Source organism: Pinus tabuliformis, chromosome 9, assembly GCF_031772625.1.
Source record: "Pinus tabuliformis cultivar Carrire ecotype Pingquan chromosome 9, CPIR1, whole genome shotgun sequence".
Lineage (NCBI taxonomy): Eukaryota > Viridiplantae > Streptophyta > Pinopsida > Pinales > Pinaceae > Pinus > Pinus tabuliformis.
In genome coordinates, this window is record NC_142307.1 from 1,634,101,103 (window position 1) to 1,634,121,893 (window position 20,791).

Genomic DNA, 20,791 nt, shown 5'->3' on the forward strand with positions numbered 1-20,791 from the left:
CTTAATAATTAAATTACTAAAATTAATAAAAAATTATATTTTAAATTTTAATTAAATTTTAAGTAGAATAAATAGTGATGGGGTGTTTTTTTATGTCACTTTGTAATGTGAACGTTATTGGTAAGAAATATTAAAGGTTGATTGACCCAACACTAAGGGCCATCGTTAATGATTTTGAAGACTTAGATACCACTGTAAAAAAACTAAGTAAGAAAAATCTAACCATATTAAAAATTGATTAGCCCAAAACCAACTGTCATCCATAATGATTTTGACGTCTTAGTTTGATCTCCACAAAAAAAACAACTTAACCAAACAAAAATTACCTATATTCCTAAATAATAAAAAAATTAATAAAATCTACTCTGACTTCTCAAGAACCTTACTCACAAGTCACAATTATTTTTTTACAACTTATATATATACTTTAAAGACCAATCGGATAACAATGTGGAACCGTTAAAATTAACGCCGGAAACGCACCAAAGTAGAACTGTGGAGATGCTGTCATTTTTCTTACAGTAGCACACAGACTAACACCAAACAAAAGAGAGACAAAGTATCGCCGGGCCCTGCGGCCTCATTTATTTAAGGCGCTAACAGAGACGTAAAAAGAGAGAAATAAAGCAGGTATGAAACGTTCATGATAACTAATCAGTACGAAATGTTGTGTTCAATCGGACAACAACATTCTCGCCAGAAGCGGATTCAGTGGTAGAAAATACATAGCCACGAGCATATCTGAACTGGCCTGTTCCTCCAACCACGGCAAACTCACGCCGAGGCCGATCGAACCTCTCGATTCCTTGAATCTGTAGGGTGCTGCCGTTATACTCCATATTCAGGAAGGAGATCGTGAAAACCATTAAAAATTCCAACCCATTTGTATTAATGAAACTTCCTTGCGCCCGACCCAGAAAGTTGTCGCCGTGAGAGTCGGTGACTTGTGGGTGTTTGGTGATAGGGTCGCTCATTATTACTACGGTTCCAAATTTTCCCGGGTCAGAAGAAGAGCCATTCAATCCTGCAACTGGGATCGAGGTCACGTTGCCTCCCGCCAAATTATCGTGCATGTAGAACACAATATTCGTCTCTGTTATCCTCGCAGCGGCCTACACGAAGACGATGACGACGGTCGCCGTGGCCATTGCCGGGAGCAGAAGCCCGGAACCCATCGAACTGTACTGAAAGCTCTTACAAATATTGATCGTATAGCACGGTCTGTATTTCTGTAAAGAAAGATTATATCGCTAATGACTAAATAGCTAGCAAAAAGAAGAAACGACAATTTCCAGATTCTAAATTCAAGATGATCTCTGTGCGCAATATCGACCTCCGCGTCAAGATACTCTTCTTTTGTTTCATATGAACTGACAGAGCTCTGGGTTGTGATTGGGATGACGAGAGGGTTGGTATTATCAGTAATGAGTACTTTTGTCTCATATGAACTGACACAGTTGTGGGTTGTGTTTGGGATGACGAGAGGGTTGGTATTATCAGTAATGAGTACATGATGGTCGCTATAGTGTTTCACTTGTGACGAATCATCAAGGGTGAGTTAAGACGACAAAGTATAAGTCCCACTAACCCTCATTTATGCAGTACGGAGTTATCGTATTTTTAAAATCGCTGAGATTAATTTAGGACGCTTGTCATTTAAAAGTAAAGAGAAGAGATTTCAACGGTATTTCTTGTTCCAGATTGCTTAAAACGAGTAAAACATACCAGAGATCCAACCACGTTTCCTATTGGCCTTGCCAATGTCTAAACAAGGAGATGGAGGAATAATACAATAATGGACAGGTAGATGATGGACCATTAAGAATATTTGTATGTGATTAGAAATGATATTTCAATTTCAATTTCAATTCAAGATGATCTCTGGGCTCAAAATCGACCTCCGCGTTAAGATACTCTTATTTTGTTTCATATGCACTAATTCCGAGTTGGGATGGGTATGACGAGTGAATTGGTATGAGCTGATGCTACATTGTTATAAGCTGATGGAAAGAGTCTTGATAGAGACAGAGTTCAGGTGTGTGGAAAAGCCTAGGATAAATCCAACATAGAGGGGCAATGACCCAATGCCCAACCCAATTCGAAGTCGCCAATGGATGAACAGAGTAGTGTATGTGAATGGGACTTGACACAAAAGGAAAAAGATTGTATACAGGATGGCAAACCACCAGCATGGCACTCAGACCAATGAGACTCCAAACATACAAATAGTTTTGAAGAAGATTATCCATGGGAGACCGAATTGAAATGTACCTTGATAAGACAAGGGACCAGCTGAGGGAGTCTAAAACATAGATTTTTAAAGCCACTAAGCTTGCACACCTTTATTAATATGTCCACAACCCTCCACAATTTCATAACTTTGAAGTAGGGAAGGCTGGTCAAATGGGCCAATTTGAGTCACATTGCAGAGCTCGAGATTGTTCAAGAGGGGTGGATAAACTTGATGGTGGAGCAGTCAAGCCAAAATTACTGTAGCTAGCCACTTTGACCAAACAACTTAAGAAGGGAAACTTACTTTGCATTAGACAACAAAGGTAAGAAGGGAAATGATGTCATGATCTTCCTAAGTGAAACATAAAATAAGAAATAGCCCAAAGGTAATGCGTTCCAAGAGTATTATGTGGGTAGTAGTTTCCAAATAAACTTATTGTCCCCATATTTAGCATTCCATATTTTCTTCAACAAATCTTTCCCTCCTTAGATCCACCTCCACAATAACTTAGAGCCAAGGACAATGTCTCTCAATTACCTCCATAATAACTTAGAGCCAAGGACAATGTCTCTCAATTTCAACACTGCTTTTAGCTTCGATAAGCATAGATTTTCCTACACTACTAAGGCCCATTTCTTTTCCTAGTGTGTTTATCCCCATACAAAGGATCTACACAATTGCTTGATCAATTTCAAGATGCCTTTGGGAACAACTAGTGTGGATATCGTGTAGATTAGATGTGCCATGAGGATTGATTTGAGCATGACTAGTCATTCTTCTATATTGAATGACTTGAAGGTTGAGTCACTAAGCTTGTTGGTTATCTTGAGAAACAAATTCTTCTAGTGAATATCTAAGGGATTTACTAAACATGGTTGCACCTAGGTAGTTGGCTAGAAGTGTATTGTGCTATAATCCCAAGAGTCTAGCAATATGGCCTGAATGCCCTCATGATTATTGAAAAAATGAATATGATATTTTCTATGATTAATGGACATACTTAAGGCTAGCATAAAGTCTTCCAATAATTTCTTAAATATATTTTCTTGCATTGTTGGGACCCCATAAGCATGGTGTCGTCAACATATTGTTCATGAGAGACTAGTTTACTCTTAGCCCCTTGCATTTATGTTTTCACACTACTACTAAGAGATGAAAACCAAACCCTTTTTCTACTACAACAAATAGAAAGGTGGAGAGAGGATCTCCCTTCCAAATGCCTCTAGATAAAGGAAAAGTTCAACTCAGGAAGCTAATAAGGATAATGGAGGAGAAGGGGCATGAGATGAGCGAGCCAATTGATCTTGTCCACTTTTCCAAAAAACCAAAGGCCTAAATAACTTGGTGGATGTAACTTGAACTAAGCCAATCTAATACTTTGGATAAGTTGAGCTTGATTTTCATGTCCACATTCCTAATATTTTTGAGAGAATGGGTAACCTAATGTACCACTATGATACCATCTAAAATTTTTCAACCCTTTACATGTTTTGATTTCTATGTGGAGATGAGAAATGGCACGAAAGGTTTGAGATTACCGGAAATAACCTTAGTGATAATTTTCTAGATGACATTACATAGGGCTACCTAACAAAAATTGCTACGATGAGCTAAGTCATTGGATTTATAAAGAAGAATAAAGCGGGTCACATTAAAGACAAGTAGAATAGAGGATGAAGTTTTTAACTCTTCCACCACTTTGAGAATGTCAACTTTGAGAATATGCTAGCACACTTGGAATAAGCCAATAGTAAATCCATCTAGGCTAGCTGCATTGCTATTTTTTTCATTACCTCCTCTACTACAATAGCAACAATTACCTTCCTCATTAGAACCTCTTTTTTCTCTCTATTTATTAATGACACAATGTTTGCTATAATTTTATTGATCACTTGTTGAATGTTTGTTGCGATATTTTAAAAGAGAGGTGTAGTAATTAATGAGATCCATTTCTAAATTGTTGTGCTTTCTCATCCTCTATCCTATTGAGTTGACGAAAGGGAAGATTTGGTTATGGTGTCTACATTTAACCATAGAAATGTGAAAAATGTTGAGTTTCTTTCTCCCTCTCTTAACCATTGAATGTGACACTTTTGTTTCCATAACATCTCTTTCGTGGTTCTATGCTCCTCCATTTTGTCTCGTGTAGTTACTTCCTCATGGATGAGGTTTTCCAACATGCCTATTTAGAAACATTCTTTGCTGAATACTTTAGTTTGGCCTTGAATATATTTTGAACTCTTCCTTATTCCACTTTTTAATGTGGCCATTTAGTATTTTGAGCTCATTCTAGAATAAATATGTGGCTTTAATTCCTATGACTTTAATTTTTTACACCATCCAATGATATTTTGTAATACAGAAGGATCCCTTAGCCAAAAACATTCAAACCAGAATGGGTAGTTGAGGGGAAACTTTTAATATCCATTTCATTGTGGATTGACCAATGGCTAGAACCCACAAAAGGTAGAATGGAGGTCTCCATAGAAATATCTCATTCAAGAAGGAGTTTTGACATTATAAATCTATCTAACTAACACAATTTGGTGTTTTCCATGGCGCGTTTTGTCCCAAGTGTCGAGACCATTTATTATTGTGTCCACGTCCATAATCGTTAGCCTCTATATCATCAAATTGAAATGACATGAATTGGTTTCCAATATATGGATTCCTCCTTTTTTTCATCTAGGATCTTGATCATGTTGAATTTTCCTCACACGATCCAAATATCATTCGTGTGAATGCCTTCAATGAAGGTTAAGTTCTGTAGAAACATCAACCCTTCTAAGGTAACATGAGGCCCATAAACCATTTTATGATAGATTAATCCATATTTATGGAGGGAGTGAAATGAAAAAACATATTTATAACCAAAACAAAAAGATACAATGAAACTTCTCCCCTGCTAATAAATGAAAGGTGTTGAAACATTAAAAATGCATAATGAAACAAACTAGCACGAATGGTGGTAGCTTAGCTCTGAGGAGAGATGTGATGGCTACACACCTCCACCAAAGTGAGTTACAATGAGGCGAAAATGTCCTTTATAACATCAAAAGCAATGAGGAAACCCTAAAAATAAAAAATAAAACCTAACCCTAGGAAATGAAAGACCAAAATCCTTGTGGGCGCCAATAGGGTTAGTTGCTACGTCAACTTCCCAGGGTCATAACTTCTACATAGAATATCTATTTGGCATGCATGCTAGCCCATTTGAAAGTTCCGAATGAGAATTACACATTTAAAATTTACCTAGGGTCTACCTATGGCAATATTTGAGTTCCTTGGTCACATCAAGAAAACATCATTTAGGGCCTTGAAATGGCCCTGAAAGTTTAGTACCCAAAATTTTGTAGAAAAACTGCCAAGATGGAGAACTATACATCGAGGTAGTGGAGAAGTTATATGGCCACTGATATGCACCTAGATTATTCCTGCACCCATAATAAGTAATTGTATCCATTTTGGTGAGTTCCTCCATTAGGTGGGGAAACTTGTGTTGAATTTGATTCACGGTGAGCCACTTTCCTTGGTGAGGAAGTTGCCCATCCTTCACGACTTTGTAGAGTTAGATGTGCTATTCGTAGGTATCAATTATCTTGGTGTAAATGATCTGATCCATTGTATTCTATCTAATGTAGTGAATACTAAGCCCTATGTACTCCAGTTTCTTATATTCCTACAACATTTCCAATAGAGTTGGATAATATGGTTGAAGCATCTCCACGTTGAAAAGTGGGTGCAAGCTAAGGAATGGGGGAATGCTTAGTGAAAAATCATTTTCACTCATGACCTTTGTTATTGTGTACATCCCACATCAGAGTGGTCTAAGGTTCTGTCAACGGTGTTGGAGGTCACCAACAGGGAAGGGGGTCTCCCCAATGTGAAGTCCCATCTAGACCCCACACCATTTGGAGTAATATCCCCAATCGGAATAAAATTAGTTGCCAAAAGTGGTAGTTTAAGAGATATGCCTTGTCTGCAATTAACACATAAGATGACATATTCATAGCTTTGGTGACAACAAGTGTATGAACTCTGTGAAGTATCAAATGTAATGTATGAAATATTCCATCACATAAATGGAAATATGTGAGCCCCTTGGAATCAAGTAATAATTCTAACTTAGAAGAGACACATGAGCGATACAAAAGAATCGTTAGTTATCCTAAGAAAAAAATCACAAGATAACAAGTATCGTAAAAACATCAACAATGCACATTGAACAAGATACATACTAAAGCGAACGAATTATTTCATTAGCATTAGCATAAATGAAACAACATAGATCACAAATATATAAAGAATAGTCATACTACATCAACGACATATGAATGAAGGCATGGTGGATTTGGGAACTTCTTATTATAAAGTGGAAGTTCCAAGCATACAACTACATTGATAAGTCACTAGCCCCACTAGTGGAATGTGAAGCCAACACTTGCTTCTCCAAAGAACGATAATATTCCAATGCTAGAATAGAGAAGCCAAGGCTCCCAATCTAAGCTTCATACCCTTTTATTAAGTTATGAGGGTTCCTTTATAATAGATGAGATGACCCTCCATCTCCCTTTGTGACCTTTTAATTTCCCCCTGACTCTTGGATGTAATGACCCTAGGTTAAAATTTTATGTAGTAAAGTTAATAAAGGAAAAATAAGACCAAGGTCATGGGACACATATTCCAAGTTGGATGTTGGGAAAAGTATCCTAGTGGGAATCACTTTTTGTCTGTTATGGCTAAGGGAAATTGGCAAAGGCAATGGCAAAGGCTTTTAAAAGGAGAAATGCATTATTGGCATTTATTTTATGAAATAATGGAACATAGGAGAAAAGGGAGGTGAAAGGTCAAATGTTGCATGTAAGGAGTAAATTGAAGGAAAATGAAGGAAAATGAAGCAATTAGACCCATCAGTAATAAAAAGACATCAGAGCATCAGTTTGGGGCCTTTTGTCAGTTGAGTTTCGGAATTAGTTTAAGAGAGGAAAAGAGCACCAAGAGAAGAAGGAAATCAAGCAAGCAAAGGAAGGACAAGGAAAGAAAAGGAAGGAAAAGGAAAGCAAAGGAAGAAAAAGGAAAGAAAGGGAAAGAAAGGATCAAGGAAGGAAAGTTGGATCAAGTAGCTTCAGTAGGAATTTTGGCAGATAACATGTTGCATGTATGATTTCCTACCCAGTTTTAGCATGCATGGTATATGCATGTCTATATTTGGTTCATTTGATGTCAGTGGCATGGATGTTGATAGGTTTTGACACTGGGTTTAGCCTTGCCTTGCCATTTCTAGATAGACATGGTGTGATGAGATTCATTCTTAGTTGAGTTTTGGATTTCCAGAAGGTTTTGGATTCAGGGGAGTTGGTCTCAGGAAAATCCAAAGGGTTTGGGGTGAAGATGGTTTTCTTCGGGAAGCCCTCAACAGGTGGGTGGAGACAATAAAATTCCTCAAAGGATGGTGAAGGAATTCTGAGGCATCCAAGCTTGGTTTAGCTTTGTGATATCAAGATTGGTTTAGGTGATATCACAGTATTGTGAGGATGGAGGTGATTTAACCTCTAGATTACCTTGGTTTTTTCTGGATTGGTTTATCCCATGAGATGCCACATTCATGCTTGGAATATGGCACGAGGGTGATTGGTTGAAAGAAAGATTGGGTTCAACCCAATCTATGGTTGTGTTGTACGTGACAAAATTTCTGGGTTTTACACCTTGTGGGGTTTTGGCCCTAGCTTGGAAAGCCTATATCCTTGTGTTCTTTATCTCTTGTGATCTTCATGTTTTTATATTTTGGTAATTTGTTAATGGAAAAAGAAAAATGCAATAATAATAAACAAGCCAACAAATTCATATGTAATTATCATGTAAAGAGAAATCAACCATAACTGCATAAGCCCCTTGATTTCTCAACAAAAATGATTATGACTTATTTTATAAAAGTGGGTCAGTTCATATAAAAGTAACTTACTTGTAAAACTAAGTTTACAGGAAAACTTGTAGAAGAAAAAGAGGTTTTTCCTTAGCAACCCCATTTTGCATCGTCACCACAGAGAAAACTTCTAAATGTAGCGTGGAACTTTCATTAACTTTTTCATCGTTCTTAAAAAGAGCATACTTTTGAAATTCAAAGTCTATCTTCAATGCCAATTCTTTTTTAAACTATCTATTTTTAAGAATATTTCAATACAAATAATCAATTTATGCTTTTGAAGCCATATTATAACTAATCGAAGTAATGTTTTACTTATCACTTCAAACCACTTCTCATGGAAATATATGGACGATGTACTACAATTAAAGGACATTACAATGGGAAAATAATTTTTCCCCACTAATTCCTCAAAGAAACCCAAATGGGATAGAAAAAGCAATGAAGCATGTCGATTAATAGAAATGTCCATGTCTAATGATGTATAGTTTTACCTTAAAAATTTGATAACCAATATGAAGCTTAGGAAAAACTAGTAATTGTATTTGGTAAACACAATAAGATTCAATCACACCAGCTTGATAACAAATTGATTTCTTTAAATCCTTGAGATTTCTCTTACATTCAATATTATCTCTCTAATTCAAAATGCTTGGACTTTTACTTGAACATTGTAAAATAGAAAACAAGGATGACCAATCTATGTATGTTATTCTTGGTAAGATTTGTAGTGCATATTCCTTTTTTGTATCCATTACCCACTAAACCATAGAAGCTCTAGAGGACGCTAAAAAATCAATGCCTCTTGAATATTTTTGTGATTCTTTGACTAGAGAGAAACATAAGCTGTTGCATCTTGGAATGGTCAACACTACATGTACATCAAAAACATCTTCATGGCCGAAAAATATGATAAATTGAAGCATCTAAAGAAGAAATATCCTTGCAATAAGAAGAAAAACAAGGGTCTCAAACCCTCTCAGCGAGCTTCTACTCCCAATGATGACAAAGGATCAAAATCAAAAAGTAAGATGACTAACAAATATTACAATTTTTGTGGAGATGTTATATAGAATCTACATGTTCTAAGAAAAATGAAGACCTTATAAGTAACAATAAGAAGCTCAACATCAATCTCAATTATTCTTCTTTTCATGGACATGCACTATTTGCTTTTGGATTTTCCTTTAATGCGGCATCTATTTCCTCTTCTAATGAGTGGCTTATAAATTTTGGAGAAACTTACCATATGGCTAATGATAAAGCCATTTTTTATGCTATTAATGAATGTAACACCAAACAAATATTTTTCGGTGATGATAGATATTTAATCTTGTATGGTTCTAATACAATTCAGCTAGTTGATGATCATTTTAATGATGTATTGTTTGTTCCAAGTCTCTCTTGCACCCTTCTATCAATATATCAAATCACTAATTTCATTGAAGGTAAAAAAATAAAGTTTTGACCTCACCAAATTTTGATCAATGATATAAAATATCCTTACCATGTCCTAGAAACAAGAATTTTCAATGATATTACCAAGTTGTAAAGATTTGAAACTTGGATCATCATCTCTTCCATTAATTTTTATTGCTCATATCAATGAATTGAGCAAATTTTGGCATGAGTGAATTGGTGATCTACACTATTAGTGTGATATGTAACCAAAATATGGTGATTGGCCACCTCATTTGTTGCATATATGGTGCTTGTGTCTATTGTGTTCTTGACAAACATCAACAAGACAATTTTGTTAAGTGTGCCACTTGGTACGCCTCAACATCCTTGCAACTTGCTCATAGGTGAACTATGTGATTTGCTTCCTTCTAGGTCTCTCTGTAGGTTCAAGTATTTCTTAACTTTACTTCTCCACATGTACTTGGATTTATTTCATAAACCCTAAGAGATAACTTTTTGACACGTTTTTGGCCTATAATGGCCCATGTAGAAATATTTTTTTGAAATCAACTACATTAGTTAGAGCAGATAATGGAGGAAAAAAGATGAATATGTTAACAACAAATTTACAACTTACTGCATTGTAGAGGGCATTCAAATGCAACATATTATTCCATATACACCATAGAAAAATGGTGTCATTGAGAGAAATAATCACTATTCCTACTCAACAATTAACCAATTTCTTTAAGTGTTCATCATGCAACAAAAATAACATTCAAATTATCTTTCTTATATGCAGCGGAATCATAAATCATCAAACACACAAGTATACAAACATATACTTTGGAGGGGACACTCCTGGTTAAGTCTTCCCAATAATATATGAAATCTGTAATTTACTTCAATTACAATATTATACAACTTTACATCAGTCCTTGCAGCCACCCAAGGTTGGCCTGTACACTTTTCCAATTTTGCCCTGCAGTTGTGCCTAGGTCATGTAGCACTACCCACTGTGTTTTCGTTGCCACCTATTCGCACTGCCTAACTAGAAACCCCAAGTTTTGTTCTGCCCAAAGTCATCGTGCAACACTCCACAGTTCTTCCGAGCATGTGCACTTCTGTCGATTCTGCCTACATCAAGACATGGCGTTCATCTCTACCGTTTTTCTTGTCATGTGTTACCGAGCCTAGTACCATCGGCACACATCCACCTGCGCCCTACCTATGGCCTGCACAAGATGTGGTACCAAAAAATGCCTCCACCTAGTTTAGAAGTCTGACATCATGCCTACCTACCTACCTATCAGGGAAAATTTTAAGAACCACCATAAATTTATATGTATAATAAATGGGCGAATCCCCATGATACATAGGAAAAATGGGAGGCAATTTTATCACTAATATAATATGTATATATGTTTTTTTGGCGAATCTCTCACCAGATTATATTATCTTGTAAAGTCATGGCGAATCTTTCACTAAATTATAAAATCTTGTAAGATCTTGGAAAAATTTTCACTGAATAATAAAACATTGTGAAGTCTTGGCAAATGTTTTGTTAAAGTATGAAACCATATATGATAATAATAAAACATATTCATTAAACTGTAATATACTAACATACTTGTTTGGAAAAAATAAACATAATTTTCACTTCCTACAAACAATGTTGCAAGTTTTAGTGGCCATGTTTGTCATGGTAGGAGAGATTAATGTTTTCTCTACCACTTTTGTCAAGCTACCACTTTTGCCAAGCTATCAAATTTCTTTCTTATTCCATAGACTCCAACTGCGAGATAAGAAAAAACACATCAAGTTTGTTTACCCCAACACGCCAACAAGTAGCAAGCCCCAACTATATAATATAATGAAGTAGTAGGTATCCCAAAGGCTTGAAGCGGATCTAATTGAAAGAAGTGACCGTTGTCAGAAGCCTTCCAATCAATATATAAATATATAAATGTAGATTTATTATTATTTTAATTGGAAATCTTCAATTAAATAATAAAATTTAATTACGTCTCTCCCAATCTAAATTTCTTATTAACATAATTCACTACCTTCATACCATTTTTAACAACGTTGTAACATGTGGATTAATTTCCTTTTTGGTGCACAATCTCCGCCTTTTAGGACAATGTGGTGCAGTGGCCCAACCCCTACAGATCATTACAACAAACTAAGAATAGCAGAGAAGATGAAAGGTTGTACAAACAAGCATATTTTTCAAACAACTAATCCAAGATCAGTACCTTAACCTTTTCATGAAGATATCATATTGAGAATGTTTGAAAAATGGTGGGAAATCTGGGCAGTGACTATCTCTCTTCTGCGAGGGTGATGCAGAAAGAGTTAAGATTTCATTGTTTTGAATTTTTTTTGTTAAATTAGAAAAACCAATATTAATGGACATATCGGTATTTTTTACTAAATTTTGTGAAGTGACTAAATGTAGCTTTAACCATTCACGTTAAGATTTTTTATACAATATAATTTCCAAAGTATATTTAATATCTTCATTATCATAAAAACCAACCTATATCCATCTTAACTCCACATCTACCACTCTTAGAGGGATGAAATCTATTTATCCCTCCCAGCACTTGGTAGACCCGGAATTAAGATGGATCTATCTGATAGAATTTCCCCTTTAAATAATCTATGCTCACATGAATACCATGGTATTACCATGGGTCAATACCATGGGTTATCATAAACCTGTAGCTTAAAAACTACTATTAGTAATTTATAAAAATTAATAAAATTAATAATTGATTTTTATTTTATTTTTTTATTTTAGCCAAGTTAAAATGTTTAAGTAACATTAAATTACAAGATCCATTTTTACTCTTGATCTACCAAGCCCCGAGAGAGATCAAATATTTTTTCACTCTATGTTAGTTTGCATATCACGATATTTGATCCAGAGTAAATATGGATCTATGCTAGTTTAATTCCCCCCTTTAAATAGGGTGCATTCCATGTGAATACCATGGGTCAATACCATGTGCCATCTTTATTTTTATTAATACTAATATTAGGGTTAATAATGTTTTTTTGCGTGGTATTAATAATAATTTGGGGCATGGTATTTGGCCCATAGGCTTCACCTAAATATAACACGTTTTTTGAGTGTTCGTAAATATAACGTGGGTATGGAGTAAATATAAAAAAAGTTTTATTTATTTACCATATCTCCACTTTATTTATATTTTTCTTTATTTACACGCTTGCGTGTTCATAAATATAAGGTGACATATGGAGTAAATATAAAAAATTGTTTTATTTATTTACCATACCTCTCGTTTATTTATATTTTTATTAATTTACCATACCTCTTTTATAAATATGGTATTTGGCCCATAGGATTCACTTAAATGAAACCTCGTTTTTGAGCCTTCTTAAATAGAAACAGGGTTATGGACTAAATATAAAAAGAGGTTCTATTTATTTACCATACCTCTAGTTTATTTGTATTTTTATTTATTTACCATACCTTTGGAGTAAGTATAAAAAGAGCTTTTATTTATTTACCATACCTCCACTGTATTTATATTTATATTTATAACTATCATAAATACATTTTTTTGAAAATGAGGGAAAATGGAAGATTGTAACTGCTAATTTCAAGGGCTAAATTTACTTTTTTAACCGTCTCCCTTAAAATAATGTGGGCCAACCTCCATAGCTGATTTTTTTATAAAATAAATTTGAGGCGATTTGTAACAATGTACTATGATACAAAATATTCGCCCAATAAAAATATAAAACCCCTTAATTTAGCCCAAGGGTGAAAATTCGCCCCTAAAATTTTCCATACTACCTATTTACCCAAAACACAATGCGTTATGTTCTGCTCAAGTTCACCCACCCAGGGCGAGTGCATGGGCGAGTTCACAAGTCGGGGGCAAATGTACTACAAAACCCTACCACCTACTACACGCTGCTTCTTGTTGGCCTGTGACTTGACTCAAATGCCCTTTTCCCTTTGGTCTTCTCCTTAACGTCACACTTCACTTTGCTTCATAGGTTGAGCGACTTGCTTGGTGATGTCCAAACTCCTGCAACTCAACTCCATATTTATACGCACTCCACTAAATGCTTTTCACCCAAGAGACGTGTCATTTGGGCTACCCATGGGTCGACCCAACATGCAGACGGTCTACCTACCAACACAACACGCACATGATCCATCGAGTCGACTAACCAATCATTCAACCAAATCCAATACTTCGCTCACCCAAGGTGACTAACTCATCCACAACCCAACTTTCCTGTCGCACAACTTTCCTGTCACATGACTCGCCCACCAGCCACCTCCACATGGTCATTCATCGCAATGGGCAGGCGCCCGCCCACCGGTGCGCCTCCTATACATGTTCTCCCACCCATCGCATATAACTGACCAAGTCACCTTTAACCGATGGTGGAGTTACACAAAACTGAACATCTCGCCTCCTAGTTTCCTTTAATCTAACACTCCACCCCAGTCACCTTTAACCGTATGACAACGCCCATCACACATCTAGGCATGCCCGTACTATCAGTTCATTTTTTCGTCCCCCTTGGGAACGCCTGACTTGAAGTGTTGATAGTAGGGGTCCCTAGTGAGGCAACAAATATTTAAATCTAGGGAGCCTAGTAGAGACAACCTTGTGCTCAAAGTATTAAAGTTTTGTGTTCCCTATGTAGCTCATGAATTTGCATTGTTACCTCTCTCCTTGCTTCATTATGTTCAAGAAAAAAATTGTTGAGAAAAAAATTCATCTTCCAATACAACCCTATTATGCACAAATACTGATTTTGGAGCCCCGAGGTGGCACCCAGGTCTAGCACCAAATCATCCATTGAATAAAAAGCATCCTCATTAGTATGTTCATCAAGATTTGTGTGCATTTTATTGGAGTGGGGGTCTGATCATGAAACCACGAAGAAACATTATGGGCTCTCAGATTGCCACAAGTATTCCTTCCTACTTGAGAAGAGGAGCCTATGAGGCTTCTCATTTTGTCATGCAACATTGTTATAAGCTGGTAGAAAGAGTCTTGATAGAGTTCAAGTGTGTGAAAAACCCTAGGATAAGTCCAATAGAGAGGGGGCGTGACCCAATCCCAAAGAGCCAATGGATGAACATAGTAGTGTATGTGAATGGGACTCGACACAAAAGGAAAAATATTAGTTACAGGCTGACAAACCACAAGCATGGCACGCACACCAATGACACTCCAAACATACAAATAGTTATGAGGAATAGTATGGCATTAGAATAAAAGACTATGAGGGGAGGAGAGTTTACTAAATACTGGGACCAACCTAGTACCTACCCTAGAAATGACAATCCAATCACACCAATTGACAATGTAAACATTGAAACGGGAACTAATATGATTACCCATTTCATAGAGGTAGCAAAAAAATGACCCGATTTTAAAAAGTGGCGATGCAAAATACACAATTTGTTTTTCAGAGCATATTTTTGACACTTTAAATTTTCTTCTGTATCAAATATAAATATTTGTTTTTAAATGTTAGTGATTTTCATGGTGATTTTGAAACGTGTTGATGCAACATCAACCCTTTTTTTACGGGGCTTATTTTTGACAATTTAAATTTTTTAATGTATTAAGTGTGGATACCTTTTTTTTTTCAGATGGCTTATTGTTTACACTTTAAAAATTTTTATGTCCATTTTTTTTTTTAAATCATGATTACTTAACAAATTTTCTAGTTGTTTTATATTTTTTTTAAATGTTGATTACTTAAAAAAGAAAATATATATATATATATATATATATATATATATATATGACCAAAAAAATATACAAAATGTAAAAATGAAAAAAATTATCTAGTAAACCATAAAAGAATTTGGAAAAAAAAAAACTGAACTTAAAAATACTATAAAATTAAGTAAAAATAGGAAAATTTAAAAAATTATTAACAAGAAAGGAAAAATTAAATTAAAAACAAACTATATTAGAAAAATAGAAACTTACCAAAAAAATAAAAATAAAAATTTAAAAATTATTAAAATTAATATTAAAAACACTTAAAAAAAAACAAAAATATATTCAAATTAAAAAAAAATCCAAAAAACAATTAAAATTAAAAAAAAATATATATATATATATTCAAAAAAAAAAACAGAAAAACATTTAAAATTTAAAAAATATATATGTTTTTGATTGAAAAAGAACATTTAAATTTTTTTATAAAACTATATATTTTTTAGTTGAATAAAAAGACATTTAAAATTTAAACAAACATATCTATTTTTGATTTTAAAAAAATAAACATTTTTTTAAATATATATTTTTTATTTAAAAAAAACAAAAAAAATTGTGCACATTTTTTAGTTTGAAAAAAATACACAATTAATTTTTTCTTAAAAATATATATTCGTTCATTTTGGGATTCAACTGCGTTAAGTAAGTCATTCACGTATGACCATTTCCATGAGAGGTAGTCGTAACTGACTAATTTCTCATGATTTTTGAATAGTTCACTTAGCACTCATTGCATCGAGTGATGCTCACAGGGGTGAGAAGTGGGATTGAAACTAGTGAAATGAATCACATAGCATCAATCATCACTTTCAGGGCTTGCACCTGGTAACCAGGATATCCCAGGAGGTCACCCATCCCAGATCGTCTCTGGCTCAAGCGCGCTTAACTATGGAGTTTTCCCCACAATCAAGCCCACTTAGCTTGCTACCCCATTTGCAAAACTTTAGCAAGTATTGTGCCTCATGAGCCATTCAAGTAGAGATCCCTTCACTCTTTTTGAATTTAAGTATTAGGGGGTTTACGCAGTGCATTATATTAGTTCATTTTGGGATTCAACTGCGTTAAGTAACTCATTCACGTATGACCATTTCCATGAGAGGTAGTCATAACTGACTAATTTCTCATGATTTTTGAATAGTTCACTTAGCACTCATTGCATCGGGTGATGCTCACAGGGGTGAAGAAGTGGGATTGAAACTAGTGAAATGAATCACATAGCATCAATCATCACTTTCGGGGCTGCTCCCGGTAACCAGGACTTCCCAGGAGGTCACCCATCCCAGATCGCCTCTGGTTCAAACGCACTTAACTGTGGAGTTTTCCCCACAATCCAGCCCACTTAGCTTGCTACCCCATTTGCAAAACCTTAGCAAGTATTGTGCCTCATGAACCATTCAAGTAGAGATCCCTTCACTCTTTTTGGATTTAAGTATTAGGGGGTTTACACAGTGCATTATATTAGTTCATTTTAGGATTCAACTGCGTTAAGTAACTCATTCATGTATGACCATTTCCATGAGAGGTAGTCGTAAGTGACTAATTTGTCATGGTTTTTGAATAGTTCACTTAGCATTCATTGCATCGGGTTATGCTCATAGGCGTGAAGAAATGGGATTGAAACTAGCGAAATGAATCACATAGCATCAATCATCACTTCCGTGGCTTGCACCTGGTAACCAAGACATCCCAGGAGGTCACCCATCCCAGATCACCTTTGGCTCAGGCGCGCTTAACTGTGGAGTTTTTGCCACAATCAAGCCCACTTAGCTTGCTAACCCCTTTTGCAAAACCTTGGCAAGTATTGTGCCTCATGAACCATTCAAGTAGAGATCCCTTAACTCTTTTTGAATTTAAGTATTAGGGGGTTTACGCAGTACATTATATTAGTTCATTTTGGGATTCAACTGCGTTAAGTAATTCATTCACGTATGACCATTTCCATGAGAGGTAGTTGTAACTAACTAATTTCTCATGATTTTTGAATAGTTCACTTAGCAGTCATTGCATCGGGTGATGCTCACAGGGGTGAAGAAGTGGGATTGAAACTAGTGAAATGAATCACATCGCATCAATCATCACTTCCGGGGCTTGCACCCGGTAACCAGGACTTCCCGGGAGGTCACCCATGCGTAAACCCCTTAATACTGAAATATATATTTGTTTTTTAACAAAATAAATAGCCCATTTTTATTTAAAAAAATATGTATTTTTATTTTAAAAAAAAATTAAGCGATTTTTTTTTAATAGATATTCAATTTTTTTTTTCAATATGTCTTTTTAATTTTTTTTTAAATTGGAAATATTTAAAAAAATTAATTTTAAAATTAAAAAATACGTATTTTAAAAATTTGCATAATTTTATTTTTAATAAAAATATATATTTAAAAAAAAATTATATGGTTATTTTTTTTTTTTTCAAAGTTCTTTTTTTTTTTCTTATATATATATATATATATATAATGTTTATTTAGGGAAAAAATCTAAAAATGCACAATTTTTTTTTAAGTAGAAAATATATATTTTTAAAAATTTTAATTATTTTTTTGCTTTTCTTTTTTATTAATTTGACTATATTTTTGTTTTTTTATTTTTTTTTATAGTCTTTTCTTAATGTTTTTAAAAAAATTCTATTTTTACTTACTTAATATATCTATATATATATATATATATTTATTTTGCATTTTTTTTCCAATTTTTTTTTTTGTTTATGACATAAAAAAAAATTACATTTTTAAAATATGTTTTTCTTATTATTTATTTCTTTATATTTCTTAATTTTTTTTTATAGTTTTTTATTTATTATCGTTTATAAGTTAATTTTGTTTTTTTTTTACATTTTCATGATTGTTTTTTTTTTTCTTTTGTTAATTTTATTTTTCATTTATGTTTGTCTTTTCTATATATTTGATTTTTTTTTTTTCAATTTTATGTTTTGTTTTTAATACATATTTTTATTTACGTTTTGTTATTTTTTTTTTTTACTTTTTTTTTGTTTTTGTTTTTTTCATTGTTTTATTTATTTATTTTATGTTTTCATTTTTGTTTTTAAATTTTAATGTTTTTCGGAGTCATGATAAAATATTTTGTTCCATTATTTGAAAATGTTGAAAATTTACCCTGGAAAAAAAATTGTTATTCCAGCATCAACACTTTACTTTTCGAGGATGTGTTTTGCAGAATTTTTGGACAAAAAATTGGTTTGCACTGCCATTTTTAGAACATGTTCAAAATATGCCCTAGAAAAAAATCTTATTTTAGCATCAACACCTTTCATTTTGAGGGTGTTTTTTGCACTTTTTTGCACAAAAAATTGGTTTTCATTGCCATTTTAAAACATGTTCAAAATTTACCCCAGAAAAAAAAGTGTGATTCCAGCATCAACACTTTTCATTTTTAGCATTGTTTTTCATGCTTTTTTGGGGTTTTTTGGGCTAGAGTTCCCATTTTGAGTTTATAGTTCCCGTTTCAAAGTTTTAACCAAATTTTAGTGAAATCAAATGTTTTGCATGGTCGATAGAATAGAAATGTACCTTGATAAGATAAGGGACGAGTTGAGGGAGTCTGAAACATAGATTTTCAAAGGCACTAAGCTTGCACACCTCCATTAATATGTCCACAACCATCCATAATTTCACAAATTTGAAGTAGGGTAGGCTTTCTCGTAGGTGAAATAGGACAATTTGAGGGAATTTCATAGCTCGAGGTAGTTGTAGAGGGGAGAAGAAACTTGGTGTTGGGGGTAGGCAAGCAAAAAGTACTGTAGCTAGCCCCTTGAACAATGGCAGAAAAAACCTGAGAAGGGAAAATTACTTTGCACTAGACAACAAAGGTAAGAAGGGAAATTTTGTTATTATCTACCTCATTGAAACATAAAATAGCAAATAACCCAACCATAATTCCTTCCATAGGAACCTCGAGAAAATTCAAATGTACTGATATTTTCCTCCATAGTGAAGGCATAATGTGTGTTCATGTCAGGTTGAATTCTTTGCAAGGAAAGGACAAATGAATGTTTGGACAACCCTACAATCTCCATCTATTTCCTAGGGTGGTGGTGAGGGCTATGTCTCATCCCACTCCTCTTGCTCATTTAAAGCATCACTTGCTAATTCGGTGTTCCTAGGGATGCCACCTTGATCAAGGCCATGTAGATCGCCCTTCAGGAGTTTCAGATAATTCTCCTTCAATCCTCAGTGGGTAATATCCTCCTAGGATTATGAATATTCAACTTTGTCATCACAACCTTTATTCAACAGCACATTAGAAAGGTTTTTTAAACAAACATGAGATGGAAGAATAGCTAAGATTTAATTCATAAGTTTTGTAGTTAAGGAGACATATATCTCTAGGTGCCAACGGGTAGTGATTTTCTTCAAATTGGTTTGATTCATCTATTTTTTGATATCTGAGATTACCAAATTGGAATCCCCTTCCACTACTAGCTTGGAGAACCCTTTATGAACTGCAATGAGAAACCCTTTCAAGAGCACAAGAAACTCAAACTAAATTCTTTGAAGCATGACACAAGGGGCCATAGAAAAGAAATAGAAGACTTCCTAAATCATCTCTAAATAATCCTCCAAAGCCAACTTTTTCAGGATTGTCTTTGTAGGATCCATCAAAGTTATGTTTGATGAAACCTTCTGAGAGGGGAGGACCAAGAGATTGGAGAGGAAATAACATGGGTGGATATTAAGGGGTTAAGTGAACGTTGTTGCGAGAGGTTCATTCTGACAAGAATGCAAAGCTGTAATCAATATAATGTTGAACACTAGGTTGAAAGGATAGTTTCTCTAATTTTGATAATGACCAAGGACAATATCATGTTTGTAGAGGAGGAAAAGGTTCTAAAACGTTTGGTGTTTTTCTCCTTCTAGACTAGCCATAAAAGGAAGCCTAGGAGGAGAACCAAAGCTTGGTTGATGAATAGGTTGTGAAAATTGGATCTATTCCAATTATCAATTATTTCTAGGAGATTGTAAGTTTTCCTATGTAGCTTTCCAAATAATCTTGAAACTCAATCACATAGATCTTACACAAAGGAGAAGTAATTGGAGAAGTGTTGTGTAGTCTCCTTAGTTGAGAAATAAAGATAGAAAATGGAAGGCCCTTGATATAATATACAAATTATGTTTTCCCAATTCATAGCTTGCCTCACCAATTGCCATAGGAAATGGGCTACTTTTGGCTAAAGCACCTCTAGCCAGATTTTTTTTCCATGTGCACTATCAGGGAAGGAGATGAGGATGATAAACCAAGCCATATACCTCCTTGATTATGAATGTCCCAACTAGTTTGTGACTCCATTGAATCTTGTTCATTTCATTCATTACAAAGATACTCCTTTTGAGTAGTAGGTGATCAAAATTCTCCCATCTATTCTCCATATTTAGAATTCCCTAGCCTCTTTTTAGCTTCCAAATTCTCTAGTTACAAATGTTC

The 20,791-nt window shown here is 34.4% G+C and overlaps 1 pseudogene; it reads right to left on the reverse strand.

Moving 5' to 3' along the window:
* Positions 1 to 650: 650 nt before the first annotated feature.
* Positions 651 to 1,175, reverse strand: LOC149155100 (dirigent protein 2-like; annotated as a pseudogene).
* Between the last annotated feature and the right edge of the window lie 19,616 nt (positions 1,176 to 20,791).